Source organism: Phoca vitulina, unplaced genomic scaffold (genome assembly GCF_004348235.1).
Source record: "Phoca vitulina isolate PV1807 unplaced genomic scaffold, GSC_HSeal_1.0 scaffold9, whole genome shotgun sequence".
NCBI classification, from domain to species: domain Eukaryota; kingdom Metazoa; phylum Chordata; class Mammalia; order Carnivora; family Phocidae; genus Phoca; species Phoca vitulina.
In genome coordinates, this window is record NW_022589712.1 from 36,109,743 (window position 1) to 36,125,073 (window position 15,331).

The 15,331-nt window shown below is 38.4% G+C and overlaps 1 protein-coding gene across 2 annotated transcripts in view; it reads right to left on the minus strand.

Annotated features, from left to right (window-relative positions):
- RSPO3 (R-spondin 3) overlaps window positions 1-15,331 on the minus strand; it is an 89,249-nt gene that overhangs the window by 72,687 nt on the left and 1,231 nt on the right. The window lies entirely within an intron of this gene.

Sequence of the window (15,331 nt, forward strand, 5' to 3'; positions counted from 1 at the left end):
ATATTGTGAGTTGTTGTGAGGTTTACAAGAGATAATACATATAAGAGCACCTGATATTTACCTTTCTTTACTCAAAAGCTTTCACAAGTTAGTAAAACATACAGAAAAGAATTGGATCATGCTATTTTTAAGGCTCTGAATTCTGGCAACTGACATCTTTAAAGCTATCAATTGATGTTAAGAAAAGTCATCAACAGACTGACATAAGAAATCCAAATAACATGTTGATATGTGTTTGTCAAAATGGTGCTTTAAGTAGGCCGGATGGTATGTTCCATGTAGTGGTCAAGGGGTTACCATAAACGGTTTGAAAAATGTCCCCATGAGATGGACAAAAATGTACTATTTTTAAACACACACTATTTTAATATTTGTTTGGTAAAAGTAATTCCAGTTAGTGAACTAGCATGAAAGTTCAACTATAGAAATTAGTCAATGTGCCGAAAAGGGAAATTTGCTCAGCCAAACTATGTCATTCCATTACAAGCTTTACCTAACAATGCCAACTACGTTTATAGTACGCATAGCATACTTCCTATGATTGTCACAGACGTCATGCTAAACGATGACTCGTATTCATTGGTCATAAATTTTCAGACAAGATAATACTGGGAGGCCCAATAAATTCCAGTGTTTTCTGTTGATCTTCCTTCCACCTTCCTGCCTCATCCTCACATGCTGTCTGGTATCCTTGTTTTCTAGAGAAAAATCTGGGTGTGCATTGGCTCATTTGTAAACCATCTCATTAATTTCCAATTCTGTTTAAACAAGCCTTAAAAAGAAATGTTATACAGCTTAGAAAAAGTACCTAACAGCTGATTTATCTTCAGCCGAATAATGTTTAATTCTAGGCTCATTTGTTCTTCCTTTAACCACTGTGACATGCCACAAAAGTAGGTTTAATGTGTGCTTTGCTCACTTTTGTAATCTTAGCACAAACTAAATATTCAATAAATCTCTGCTGAATGAACTGATGTTGTTTTAATTAGGACTAAGTTTAATTTCAATTTTTCCTCATATTTTTCTCCCAAAAGAATTTTTCACTTGTTAGCTTTAAAAAAACATATGGTCTAAAAACTCCATGAAAGTATAAAGAGAAACTCATGCTTTTGAATTGAAGCCCTAACTCCACATTCTTTAAGTTGTGACTGACAACTATCTAAGGGTACAGCATGCTACAAGAAGGAAAAGGAAGAACTTTTTGATTTTCCTGTTAGGGGTACTCTGAGATCAGTCTCTTGCTTTCAGATAAGTAAAAGATTATGAGTCCCATTTTATAGTAGGTGCAATGGAATCACAGACTAAATAAATGGTTTATCTAAATTATACAGCAGAAGGTTATTAGAAATCAATCCAACTGCCCCCTAACATGGGATTTCTTGAACTATAGTCCAAACTCCAGAAGATCTGGATCCAAAAAAGGCAATTAGAAAGATGTTATTCTTCTGTAACTAGTTTATGAAGTTTCCATTTCTTCTACCTTAAATTTCTTTTTATTATTTTCTTTGCTAAATTGTGGATAAATTTGGGATTCAAGTGGGATTCAAGTGAGGACTCAGCAGTGAATGATTGTAATTACACATTTGAAGCGAAACTAGGAAAAGTAAAATCCCATTGTAGATATTTTAATAACATTATTTACATAGCATCTTTTTTTCTAGAGTGCTTTTCTACAGGGGAAAAAAATCCTATGTAAAAAAAAAAAAAAAATCCTACTCCTATAAAGAAAGCAAACTGCGATTCTAATGAGAAATCTGAGATAGTGACACCAATAAAGGAAGTGAATTAAAATTCAAGGTTTTTTAGATTTTAGTGTAGGCCCTAAATCATCAAAGGCAGGGAGAAACAATGACTAGTCAAAAGATTATACACCTTTTTTAGTCAAGTATCATAGTAATCATTAATACTGTATAATTAATTTTAAATTCAGTCAATGAAGCCTCTGATGCTTTAAATTACTTAGCTGTGTTATCCCCTAGTACATATAAATACCTGAAAATTCCTTGCAAACAGGAAGGCGCAGAAGTGGAACATGGGGGAGCTTTGGCCCCTTGAGGCTAGGGTACCACCCTATTTTAACAAGTGATATTTGATATAAGCACCAGAGCCCAGCCATTATCCCTTTTATTAGTCTTTAAACAGTAATATAGAAACCAGAGCTTATAAAAGATAGGATCTCAGATGTATTACTTTATTTTGGAGGGAACATGGAGAAATAGGTAAGAACTGCTTTTGAACATATTGATAAAGAGATCTGTAAACACTGCCACTCCATCTTTTTTAAACTATTAGAACACCAGTAGCAAATTTTTATTATTTTCAATTTAAATGAACTCATTTCTCCTACATTCTGTGCAAATTAAACCATGTCTCCCTAGCGATCATTTAAAATAAAATAATATTTTGCAGTTCACATTAGGTACAGTTACATGTAATTCCTGTCTTGATTCTTTTACCCTTAGTCTTTTCCAGTGTATTGGAATCTGTGCATCAGAATCTGTGCATCAGATAGCATAAGGCTTGCTGTTGCAAACATTAATAAGATCTATCATTTAGGAACAGTTACTTATACTTTGTTTAATCTCTAATGGAAAGGATTTCTCTAAATATTTACACCAGAACAGTTGTCAGAATGAATCCTGCAAAATTGCTGGCATACTCCCAAGAGCAGGGAACTGGCAATGGGGGAGGGGAGATTCCTGGTCCCTGGTCCTATAATTTTAAGCAGCCCTAGAATTTCAGGGAGCCGCTTGCTTGACTATGAAGGGTTTGTATTAACAAAAAGGTACTTTAGTGTGTAGACCAATTCAAGTAAAGTATCTCAACAGCCACTTCCATTTATTGCTCTTGTAAAAATGACCCTCCATTTGCTTCAGGTTTAAACTAAAGGGATTATTTAGGTTTCAGAGACCCAGTAAATAAATTGTGTATGAGAAAAGAAACTTGTACAAGAGGTGTGAAGAAACACCAAACTTACTCTGTTCAATGGCTCCCAAGGTGCTTAATATATAGAAATGACTTGTTGCTTCCATGAATTGCTGAGTGAGAGTTAGCATGCAAGACTTAGACAGGAGAGAATTGAAATCTGCCAAGATAAATGCAGCAGTGTTTTATAAATTAACTCAGCTGTCTGTGTGTTTATTTTTTCTTTGGAAGATTCCAAAATTAAGACTGTTCAACTCATCTTAGTATGGGTTTGGAATTTGGAGAGTATTTGAGGAAGTGTTTTGGGGCTAGGAAGGGTAGAGAAAATATCCTGCACTGGAAAATCTTGGCAAGTTTCATCTGAAATGTGTTCTTCCCTGAAGAACAGTAGCACTTTTGCCCCTCAGCCTGTTAATTAAGTGGTTTGGTTAAAAGCTATTATAAAAAGCTTTCTGGGATTATAAGCTCTCCATTTATAGTATGGGCAATATATTAAGTTCAGAGGTGGTTTTCAATGAATTTCTGAAATGTCAGTGAGATGTCCACATGGGTGCTGAAAATGGCAGTGGTAGCCTGAAGTGTTTGGGAGCTCCTTTTTCTGGAACTCTCCTTTCCTCTATTAGAAATTAAACTTTGAGGTATGGACACATAATGCTCACAAGTCTGAAAACACACATGAATCAGGGCTGGGTCCTGGAAGTGCAGTGCCAGGTGGAATGGCACATGCTATTGATTATTGATACTAGGGTCAATTATGCATCGACATGATCCTGCAAGTGTAACTGGCTTCCAAGGGAATCCCACTGATTTTTGTTTACAGCTTGGATCTACATCAAGCTCTGGACAGAACTGGAAATCTGGGTGGATGTCTCGGAAATGTGCTATAGGAAAGAGAGATTGCCCTTTCTTTGTGGAAGGGGCTAAGAGTTACCTTAAGAGTTACCTTGAGGATGGCATGAGGTGACCAGGTGAATGGAGGGCAGAAGGGCTGAGGATGCTACCTGTGGGCTTTTTCTCTTGTTACCAAACAGTAATGAAGGTCCTTTTGGACTTAGATCAACAAGTCGGTCATCAATTGGAAAAGCAAGACTGAATTCTGTAAGAAACAAATCTTCAGCAGCTCAATATGTGCTCATATAGTTTGTGGCCAAGCAGCATTTGTCTATATCTTTTGTATTTCATGGCAGAAATGACATGCCATCAAAAAGTAGTGACACAAGTAAATACAGGTTACAGTCTTTTTTAAAAAGATTTTATTTATTTATTTGAGAGAGAGAGAGAAAAAGAATGAGCATGAGCGGGGAGGGGAAGGGCAGGGGGAGAAGCAGGCTCCCTGCTGAGCAGGGAGCCCAATGCAAAGTGGGGCTTGATCTCAGGAACCTGGGATCATGACCTGAGCAGAAGGAAGACGCTTAACTGACTGAGCCACCCAGACGCCCCTAGAGGTCACAGTCTTGCTGCTAAGTTTTCAAAAATTAAATTCTTCTATTCTTAGATTGTCTCATGGTCAAATTCAAGACCAAAGAAAATCAAATATATAGTGCCACTAAATTGGTAATATCATATTGACTGCAGGTCACTGTAACTCTTCAGTGTGCACAGTGCAAGAGGTCAGGGTTTATCTGCCAAATGTTACCTGGAGATTGCCAATTGCCAGAGAAGGCTGGTCAGAAACAGAATCTGACTGCCTGCCTCTTTGTGGATTTACAAGAAGCAATATCAGCCATCCACATGTTTAAACAAAAAGAGCTAGTGATCCACGCATAGGAATATTGAAACATACTGAAATCATTCTGAATTATAAAGGAATGTGAAACTTACCACATTTAAGGGCAGTGAACAGTGGCATCCTCACGTGAAGCAGACAGTGTGTCTTTTCTGGATAGTTGAGGCAATGCCAATAGTTTCAAAGGCGGACTTTCACTTAGGTTATTAAGCACAGATATATTTGTGCTCCGTGAATATTTTCCTATAAAAAGGTTTAACAATCTTCTAATTTCTAACATGTTGAAAGTTTAAAATTAGAGTGCCACTTACTGATAACTTCTCCTTAGCTCCTTACAGCATCACATTTCTAAATGGTATTCTTTTCAGCACAAGAAATCATAAGTGAGCTCTTGGCCCTTTTCTAGCTCTGGAGGTTTTAGAACCCCTGTCCTGGAAATGTACTACGATTTTCTTATTTCCAAATGTTACTTCAGTAATATTATACCTAAATTGACCTCAGGATGTTTACCAGGATCTCTTCCCTTCCCATCCTAATCAGACACCTCTTTTACAAAGCCTTAGACTAAACTCCTTGGGTTCTTTTTATCTACTAAGGAAGGGAGGAGAAGAACTTGCAAGTGGAGACAGCAGGAGTTCTGTATGTGTGCATTTGCACCCCGGCAGGCAGACAAAGTGGTTTATAAGATGATGGTGACGTGACCTGTACACGTATACCAGTGGCGTATTTCCATCTCTTGCCTGCTTAGGGTGAATAATCTATTGAAGAAAAAAAATTGGTGGAAAAGCATTGTTTTCTAGTGGATTTCCTGCTCTCCATAACTCATGATTGCTCCCAATCCTTAGGGACAAGTAACTAGGTCTGACCACGGAGCAATGGCTCAAGCGTGCTGTGATGACCTTCCTCCCAAGGAGCCTGGCTTTCCTCAGTCTAATTACTTTTGGCAATTGTGGTTATTGGGATTTGGCCTAGTGACTCACTAGAACCCAAATTCTCCCAAGGAGCCCCCTTAACAAGCAGAATTAAGTCTGACAGGAAGCCCAGACTTCCACTTCACTTTTACATGGAGATTTCCCTGGTTTATGACAAGGTTTGGAAATCCTTCATGGACTAGAAAAGAATAATAAATGAGATGTAATGAAGACAACCACCCAAAGAAGAGCACATTAGGAGAGAAGTAAAAGCAGTAAGTTCATGAATAAACAACCTACCACAAAACTTAACCCATTAAGATGGAGTTCAAACTATGTTATTTATAGTAGTTTTACTGATCAACAGTAGTCAATCTGAAGTTAGTCAGGAATTGTAGAAACTATAAAAGAAAAGAATGTTTATTTCTTGTTAGGCAGTTTTCTAACCATTACGAGTTTTCTAAAAACAAAGAGTACTCTAGGGCACATTACCAATTATCTAGTAAGACATGAAAACAGTTGTTTATCATTAAGTAGCTTTGAAAAAATTTTGGTATGGCTGATACCCCATCTTCTATCCATTTACTGCCTCACTCAACCACGGAAGGGTTCAGCAACAAGCACACTCACTCTGTTTGCACCTCACCCAGCTGCAATGTTCTTGTCCTATGAAGTCAGTGTCTGTTAAACTCAGTATCATGTCTTACTGTGTGCACTTTGCTCTTTTTTCTTAGACTCTTTGGCTGAGACAATTCTCTATCAGATAATCTTGTCTGCACTAGTCAGTGCCACAAGTTTAACAATACTGTATTGATAAACAATATGAGGCTATCTGACTACTTTATATTTTAAACTACTATCTGCTCAGATGACGTGTATCTCATCTCTTATCACACCCCACACAAGTCCATTTTGTCTGTCTAACCCCCATGAAACTGGCATTGTTTTTAACAGTTGCTCAGCTGTAATAGTTATTCTTGAATTAAGGGTCTAATAGTAGTTCTCACTCTTGGGTGCAAAATCATCAGGACTACCTTTGAAAATACAGTTGTCCAGGCCCCATCCCCAGAGATTGTTTCATTTGGTGAAGGGTGGAGTCTAGCTTTTTTTTTTTAAGATCCCCAGGTGATTCTAATTTGAATTCAGGGTTGAAAATCACTGTACCAAGGCCCATAAAGAAAGAATTTAGAGTGAAGGTTACTGTTAATACTCATGGTAAAAGTAATATAAATAGCAGATTTTATGAAGCACCATGAAGATAACTTTTCTGGAAAACAAAAACTAGCCAGTGAAATATCTATTGTCGTTGTAAATTACATAGAAGGATTTTGATATTTCACTGCAAAATTATAGACTTTGCCACATCCTCATGCCTAAGTTAATCTTCTCTTGGATATGCACAGGGTAGATGAGAAGAATAATCTTAGAGTATTTCATATAAAATGTGCTATTCTATTGCTCCTAAGGAAAAAAAATCAGCAACTTCTTATGTTTAAAAACCATCAATAGGGTAAGTTTAAGGAAAGAGAGCAAAGGGGTAGAAAAAAGAAAGAGAAGTGGGAGAAATTACGAGAATACCAGAAGCAACCTCTATAGTAAATGTTTGGGAAACACTTGTGGTTTGTTAAATGATGAGGAAGAAAGAATGAGCAAAGAGAGAGTAAGGGAAAGAAAGGGTGAGGTGGGGTTTGAGAAAATGCACCTATGACTGCCTCATGTACTAATCCCAGTAGTTGAGGAGATGTGAAGAAATCAGGGAAGGACACTGGCTTTGGAGCCAAACCCGGACTGAAATCCCAGGTCTACCACATCTTTGTCGAGTGATCTCAGGTGACTAACATGGGGCTATTGGCACCTTCCTTACATGGTAACTGTGAGGACTAGATGAGAGAACATTTGCACAAAAACATCAAATACAGGATCTAGCACTCACAGGTGATTAAAGCATGGCAACTATTTAAATAATGGTCAGTATCTCAGCACTTACTTTAACAAATAAATATAAATGTGTAGTAAAATAACGTATCTATGAATATAACAGTGGCCCTCAGAACTATGAAACTATAGTTTGCTCGGAGGCACTTAGACGCATTTTGGCTTAACATTTTTATCTCTTTCTTATCAGTAAAATGTGACTGATACTGCCTTTCCTTATATGACAGCCTTTGTCAAGATTACCGCGTTCATACTTTTGAGGTCCCTTTGTATAAGAAAAGAACATAACAATGAGAAACTAGCTTCTCTTTTTCTTACCAACTTATCAAGCATATGTTAAAAAAACAGTATTCTAAAATAAGCATCTCACAAATTCTGTTATTTTATATTGTGTGGTGGTTGTTTGTATTATGTGGTTATAAAATGGGGGCTGCTTTACCACTTACTTCAGGAATGTGCTTTGTATTGGGGTATAATTATAAATATGCTTACCAGCTAGTTTTCTGAGGACAGTTTTTGGGAGTGAAGATAGTGCATTGCATTATTGTGTATTCATTCTAGAAAGATGTTTTAAGGTAACTGAATCTAATCCCATGCCCATGCCAAGTGCTCAGACGATAAAGAGGAGAATAAACACACTAGAAAATATTACCTGCTTCTGATGCAGAAGGCCAATATTGAATTGGAGGAGAAAGAGGGCGTGGGGCCTAGCTGTTACTAGGGCTGGATAATTACTTAGTGGGGATGTTGCAGAGGTAATCCACCCATTGTACAGATGGACTGGATTCCTTCAAGTTCCATCCCATCCTCAGAACCTCTTTTTGTAAGAGAGCACACTTTGTAGAGAAATCGGCTTGAAAGGAGAATGCCACTGTTATGAGTAGATGTTAGATCCAAATGGAATGATTTAAAAAAAGGGGGAATGTATCTTTCATTATCATAAAGTTTTTCAAGTCTCCTATGATCTGTGGCAAAGTAATATGGTTCCACAGGTGAGGAGATTTCTAAGTATGATCTTTAGTTGCATGATTTGGCACCTTAAAATTGAAGCTCAGTGACCATTCTCTTATATAATACAAAGAGTACTATAAAAATGAGAGGCTTCAGTTGAGAATGATATATATAGACAAAGTACCTTAATGTAATTAATCTTATTTTGATACTACCAGTAAGAGTCTCAATGTCAGCTATGCGAACACTTTTAATAACAATAAATATGGCACTGCTAGATTTTATCTCATGCATTCAACTATCCCCTTTATAGGACTCCAAAATACTTATCTTCAGCCCTGATACTCTTGAGACTTTGATCCTGAGTTACTAGATGCTCTACTGGCCCTCAAAGTAAAGACAGCTCAAAAGAAAAATAAGTTTCCTACCAAGTCTGCTTCTCTTACTTTCCCATCTTTTTGTTTATCTCCATTACTTTTCCGTTCACCTAGATCTGAGTCCTTACACTACAAAGTCTGGTGCCAAATATGTCTCTCCATCTCTTTTCCCTTCATATCCAGTTAGTTGCCAAGACCCATACATTTGATCCATATAAATTATCTGCTCTATACACACCCTTGCTCAATCAGTCACTACTATCATAACACAGGGCCTTATTATCTTAAACTTGGGCCATCACAATTGCCGCTTCCATACTAGCACAGGCCACTTCTGACAGCCTGCCATGGGTGTGGGGGGCGGGGGTGGGGAGTGGTTCTGCAGCATCTCTCTAGCTGGATTCCGAACCAGCTCCCTGTGACTCCAAGCCCAAGGACAAGATGGACCTGCTGAAGACTGATTATGCTGATTGATGCTATGGCTATGGCTTTTGGGCACTAGATATTGTGAAGAATGAGAAATATCATAACTAATTCCATCTTTACTTTGATAAGGTGCTTATTAATTAATCTTTACATGCATTTCCTTATAATAAATGAATATTTATATTTGTTTGCATTCTCAATCTTCATCCACTAAACTTGGTTGAAAAAGACAACTAAGTTTAGAAGAACTGTTTAACTATGACTATTTAAGTCATAGCCAGGACTTATGTTTTCAGACCAAAAGATGATAAGTTGAAGAGACTATAGGAATCACTTAGACATAAATTTTTGACCGACTACCTTATTTCGCAGATGAGGAATTGCAACCTAGTGTGGTAAAGGCACTTGCCTGGATTATTCAAATATTAGTAGCCGTGCTGGATCTGGAACCCAGGTCTTCTACTTCTCAGTCTACTTTTTCCCAACAGACACTGGGGATTCTCCCTTAATGGCATCTTAGGTCTCAGTCTCTACCATGAACTTATGATGCTTGCTACTCATCAAATTCTTAAAGGTCAGATGGGACCCTAAAATAAGGTAGTGTTTTGAAGACTGGATTAGATTCTTGCATAAGACATAATGACAGTTAAAAGCTATTAAATATATATTTAATTGGGCAATCATATTCTTTAGTACCATTGAGTTTTCTCTATAAAACTTCCAGAATAATTTTAGTGACAGCAGATGGTAACTAGGTCCCTTGCCAAAATTACAAATAAGGAAGAAATGCTCTTATCAGATAAGAGGCACCTGTAATCATATTTTTTAAAATGAATTTTTGAAAATATTCAAACTTTTCAAATGTGAAAAAATGTAGGTATTTTGCTTAAAAGTTTCATGTTGTTGAAAACTCTTTGCAGCAGAAAATGGGATTTCATAGCACTCAATGGCATTTAAACAGTAAGCATTCTCAGCACCCCCACAATCCTTGAGAATGGAACATTCCATTCTTTTCAGTATTGCTGGATAAGTACTTTAAGCAGAATGCTAGTAATATTCCTGAATGGAAAGATCTGATGGGCAGGATTAAACAGAAAAAAAAAAAAAATGGTTAGTAAATTTTTACAGATGTATATTTTACGCTTTATAAATTTTGTTAAGGTATAACTGCAAAGTATTTCAAACTTACTAGATTGTCCAACAGATGGTAAATTTAAGATAACCCAATCATTTTAAACCTGAAGAAAATATTCACAATAAGAAAGTAACCCACATTTTTCCTCAAAATCAAAAGCAAGGTAAAAAAATCTATATAATTTATGATGCAACACTTCTCAAATGATCATTCTCAAAAGCATGCCAGTGTACCTTGCGCTGTTCAGAGAAGAAATAGTTCTAACCAACTAAAACACGTAATTTCAACACACTGTCTTGCACGATCCTTACCATGCTCTCAGAACTGAATGATGTTTTCCTAATGGTAACCAAAGTTGATTCTTACATTTCATGAAATATAATACCCACTCTGATGGCATTTCAAGAATTCACTACTTGGAAAAGGATTTTTTTGGGGGTGGGATGAGTGGATGGCGGGGAAGTAGGAAGAAAGGTTAGGACAACATCCAAAATGAAACATTTAGATAAAGTGGGGAAAGATGATTTAAGAAATCACTATATGCAGAATAGTCTTATTTTTTGATACTTCATTCTTAAAATTGCAGAGGGACAATTTGGTCTTAACTCTGCTTAGGGTTCTGATAATTCCACATGATATACCACCAACATTACATAGAATTTAAAAGAATAACTGCATTAAAAAAAAGATTAACCATGTAATTAGAAAATATTTTTAGAGATTTAATAGTAATCTGGAGATCTCTGTCCAGATTTAAATATTTTAAAGTGATCAGATGACTAATAAATTTGTTTTGTAGTATCGTGGTATGTATGGTTTCCCCATAATAACTTGAAAATCAAATGTAACTACATGTTGTAATTTCTATTCATTGCTTTCTGGGGACCTAATTTGTAGAATATTAAATTCTGGGTAAATATTTAATGGAGAAATGATTTAGCAAAATTTATCTACTTATAAGTTGAAATACTGTTCATTTTTCATGCTTAGAGGAAAAATAAATCAATTTCACACTCATTCTTATATTCTCAATTACTTTACATGGAATAATTCAGGATTAAAAAGACAATATTTAAAAATTATCATCCTTAATGTTCTAAGTAAAATCCTTCTATTTAAGTAATAAACAAAGAATTAAAATAGTATAACAAAAGGATATTTTAAGAAATAACTCTGATAGTGTATTAGTGAATATATTAGAATTTACAAAAATAAATCTTTTGCTTGTATTTAGATATTGACATTACTGCCTAAGAGTTTAAATTTGTGACTTTAATTCATACAGATATCACATGATATGTTGCAGAATATGCTTTCATTAGCAAATTTTACTCATGTCTCCTATCTATTAAACATTTCTTTCTTTTTTTTTTTAAGATTTTATTTATTTATTTGACAGAGAGAGACACAGCGAGAGAGGGAACACAAGCAGGGATAGTGGGAGAGGGAGAAGCAAGCTCTCCGCTGAGCAGAGAGCCCGATGTGGGGCTCGATCCCAGGACCCTGGGATCATACCCTGAGCTGAAGGCAGACGCTTAACGACTGAACCACCCAGACACCCCTAAACAATGTTTCTTTCAAAAACAAAGTAGACTGGTAACTAAAGTAGACAGGTGAGAAAATGCATTGTAGCCAATCTCCAAACCATACTTCCATTCAGAATTAATATTACAAAATGCATAGTAGAATGAAAGATTTTTCTACCCTATGGTTAACTTGTTATTTACCAGAATTGGCAGTGTAATTACCAAGAGTGTATCAGAATCTCAAAGAATGGCTCAATATCTGAAACAATGTCATGAGCAATGACCAGTATATTCCAATAAGATGGTTTTATTTTATTACCATTAAAATTATTTTCCTTGTATTCTTACTCCTTTATTTCAGACATATTTATGAACGATTTTTAAAAGTTTCACAGATTGTGCAACGGGAGCTTTGTAATTATTATACACACAATGGTTTTTTAAAACTTGTGTGTATCTAGAATCCAGACAATTAAAACCCAATTAATAGATGGCATCAAATAAAAAGGATACTACAAAGACATCTGATGTTTCTAACAATAATCTCCTGGAATAATATGATCCTACAATATCTTCTGAATAATCAAATAATGTTATTATATTTAGCAAGCTTCACTATTGCTATTCATTATTACTGTTATTACCAGATATTTAATTCTTTGACATTGGTTACTAATGTATAATAATATAAATATCAGTTCAAAAATTTCCAGTCGACCAGAACAGCTTATTCTCCAAACAAAGTGGATAAATGATGGTCTGGAGACCAACAGACTTATTACTTTAACATACCTGACATTTTCTCTGTGACCTGGATCAGCAGGGAGTGTAAATAGCAGGATACAAGCTCTACCTACTAGCTGTATAGCTTTGTATAAGTTACTTAGCCTCTGTTATTGAGATTCTTTCTCTGTAAAATGGGAATATTAATACCTGCACCTCAAGTTACTATTTAGGAGTCTGAGTGTATAATTCAAGGGAAATGCAGTGCAATACAATAGTAAGGTATTGTGTTTATTATCATTATGGCAAATATGATCTTTACTTTTATTAGCAGATAACCTGGAATTCAGAACCTAACTGTACTAGTTGCAAAGACTGAGCTGGAAACGAATTAAAAACTGGACTTGGGGTTCTCGATTCAACACTGTACTTAAAGTCCAAACCTTGCCTCTGAAAACATTGCTGGTTGGGGAATTTTGAATAAGGGCTGCATTTCATTTTTATCTTAAATAAATTCAACTTAGTCATCTCTAGGAGCTGTATATGAATCCAAATAGGTAAAAAAGTTATTGTGTATTTACTCACCCATAACTCCACAGGTATTTTTTAAGGTACAAAATTTATGATTAAAATGCTCTTTCTTTTATAAGATCACTAGTTTTCACAACTTACGGACAATTGGTATAGCAGTTGTTTCAGGAGAACAGGACAATACTACTGTGGCTTTATCTGCTACATCTGAGGATTAGTCATGATTCCTTAGACTTGACAATATTGAACACTACAAGCAAATGTCTTTTTTTTTTTTTTTTTTGGCAAGAAACTTTGCTACTAAAACATTCAAGAGACCACTTAAAAAAACTTTGAAAAAAGTTCTTACACCTTAATTTTCTACCTCTTGTATTTTAAAAGTTTAGGAAAGTGAAGATATTTAACTACAGGCCAAAAGGGATACTCTTAAATTTTCACGTTAGTTGTCTCTTTTAGGAAAAAGTAAAGACGGCTTTTTTCTAAAATACCTTATCTTTCACTAATTTTTTTTCCTAGACCGCATTGGAGGAAAAGTTCTTATACGTTTCTTTCAGAAATTTCCAAAAAAAAATTATGTGCACATGCAATTTGGCCTTGAGTTTCTGGACATTTAACAAAGATCTCTCCTTACCCTCCACTCCTTCCCCATTCTCCAAAAACCATACTGCACCTGCCAAGAGCCTGAGTCTGTCTCCTAGGAGGACGCAAGGGGTCGCCCCTCTCCCAGGAGTGTACCAGCAAACCCAGCCACAAAGGCCGACTCAAGGGCGAAGCAGCAAGGAGCATCCCTTGCAACGGGAGCTCTCTCCCAGCCCCACTCCCACAGAGTAATTGGAATTTTAACCCAATGCCACCCACTCCCTCTCTCACCCCCCGCTACACAACCAGAGGGCGCCTCTGACTTGGCCTTGAGACGATTAAGGCAGGTCGAAAAGCAGTTCGCCTTTTGACTGCGATTTCTCCGGAGTATGAACCCAGAGGTGCGCCATCCCGTTGGTCCCCGCAGCCTTGGGGCAGCATCACCGGGCAGCTTCCTGCACCGCTGTTCTCGGCGGTCAGCTGGGGGAGGTGGGAACCAGTGGATGGCCAGGTTTCTTTCCCGTATTTTCCTTCAAAAACAGGGGCCCCCAAACTGCAATCGGAGGCACCTCTACACTGATACTCAGGACCCTGTCCCGCCCCAGCAGTTGTGTAGCTCCAGGCCCTGGGGTCCTCGGTGGGGTGAAGGAAGTAGTGCGTCAGAGCAATGTAAAGCAATAGACTGCCCTTGGCCCCGGCATCCGTCTCCCCACCGACCTGAGATGAAGTGTCCGCGGACCGGCAAGGCGAGGAGACAGGAACCACCAGGGCGCAAGGGCAAGACTCAAGCCCCAGGCCGCTCCTTCGGTGAGGCGGCCGCGCGGCTTGAGTGAAAGGGTGGATGGAGGAGTTCCGAAGAACACAAACCGTTCAGAGGCCAAGAATAGTAAATCGGATGCTCTGACATGTTTAGCTTGGGCCCTCCTGCCCCTTGCTACGCGGTCCCAGAGGTGGTGAGACCTAGCCGGAGCCCCTGGCGCTTGGTCCCAGCTACGATTTTTAAAGGCAATTTTCAGGTGAATCAGACCTTGTCTGCCGGAGGCTAGTGGCACAAAGGGAGCTTTCAGGGGACCCTCACGTCCAGGGACAGGGCAGAGACAAACAGCGTCAGAGAAGCGATCACTAGATCTCCACCTCAAACAAGCCTGGGCTGTGTCCCCGCAGCTGGACCCGCGCCCGCCCCAGGGGCTTCACTGGCCGGCGCTCCGAGAGGGGGTCCGCGCGCGGGACCCGTCGCCGCCAAGCGTCACTGGCTCCCCGGCGGCGGCGGTCTGAGGGGCCACGGCAGTAGCCTCGTTCTCTGCGCCCCGCGAGCTCCGGGAAGGGTTCTCCCTCCGTGACCCCACCAGCGTCCCCCGCGCCGGAGCCAGGGTCGCCCGCAGCCCTACTATTCGCGAATGGACTCCCCACGCGGGCACAGACGCCAGAGCGCCAGCGCGCCAGGCTACCCGGGAGCAGGGAGAGGTGCCATTCTCGCGCCTGTCTCCTCATCTCTGGAAGACGCCACCTTTCAGACAGACCAACCCAGGTTGAGGGTGCCCTGGGGTACCCACCCGTTCAATCCCAGCGAGGGCACTGTTTTGAGA